Below are 709 nucleotides of genomic sequence, written 5' to 3' on the forward strand. Positions count from 1 at the left end.
CTTTGAACTTTTCGCTTTGTTTTGTTCAGAGCCCTGTGTTGTTCTGCCGGCCATGCTCTGTTGGCGCCGGAATGTGTGGCGACACTTGCGGGCTGACCCGAGCACATCCCGAGGGTTGCTGGCTGTTTACACATTGACGCTGTTCACGGTATGTTTCGATGTACAGTACATGTGATAAATAAATCTGAATCAGAAAGTGAGAAGATTTAGTCTCCTTCCTCCTTCCCGCACAACAACAGACCCAATTGTATGACACACGGATGGCCCTGGATGCAAAAGAGCACATGGAGAATGCGGGCATCGATCCCGCTACCTCTCGCATGCTAAGCGAGCGCTCTACCATCTGAGCTAATTCCCCCACATGAATGTGTTCTTGGCACAACCGGCAGTGTATGCCTGCCAACAATGTTTCAATAGCCTGAGTAGGAGCAGCAAATAGAAATTCTCACCCATCACCTCTTGCTGCCCAAATTCTGGCGCTCCCTGCTAGTGTCATTATGCCACTGAGGAAACTAGAATTCCTTCTACAGACACAAAATAATCTGCAGATGCTGGGGTCAAAGCAACACTCACAACACACTGGAGGAACTCAGCAGGTCGGGCAGCAGCCTTGGAAACGATCAGTCACGTTTCGTGCCGGAACCCTTCGTCAGGACTGTAGGGGGAAGGGGCAGAGGCCCTATAAAGAAGGTGAGGGGAGGGTGGGAAG

General features: G+C 51.1%; 1 non-coding gene across 1 annotated transcript; it reads right to left on the reverse strand.

Moving 5' to 3' along the window:
* Positions 1 to 285: 285 nt before the first annotated feature.
* trnaa-agc (transfer RNA alanine (anticodon AGC)) lies at positions 286 to 358 on the reverse strand. Its single transcript has one exon. It is a non-coding gene; the product is annotated as a tRNA-Ala (tRNA).
* Between the last annotated feature and the right edge of the window lie 351 nt (positions 359 to 709).

This window comes from Mobula hypostoma, chromosome 1, assembly GCF_963921235.1.
Source record: "Mobula hypostoma chromosome 1, sMobHyp1.1, whole genome shotgun sequence".
Lineage (NCBI taxonomy): Eukaryota > Metazoa > Chordata > Chondrichthyes > Myliobatiformes > Myliobatidae > Mobula > Mobula hypostoma.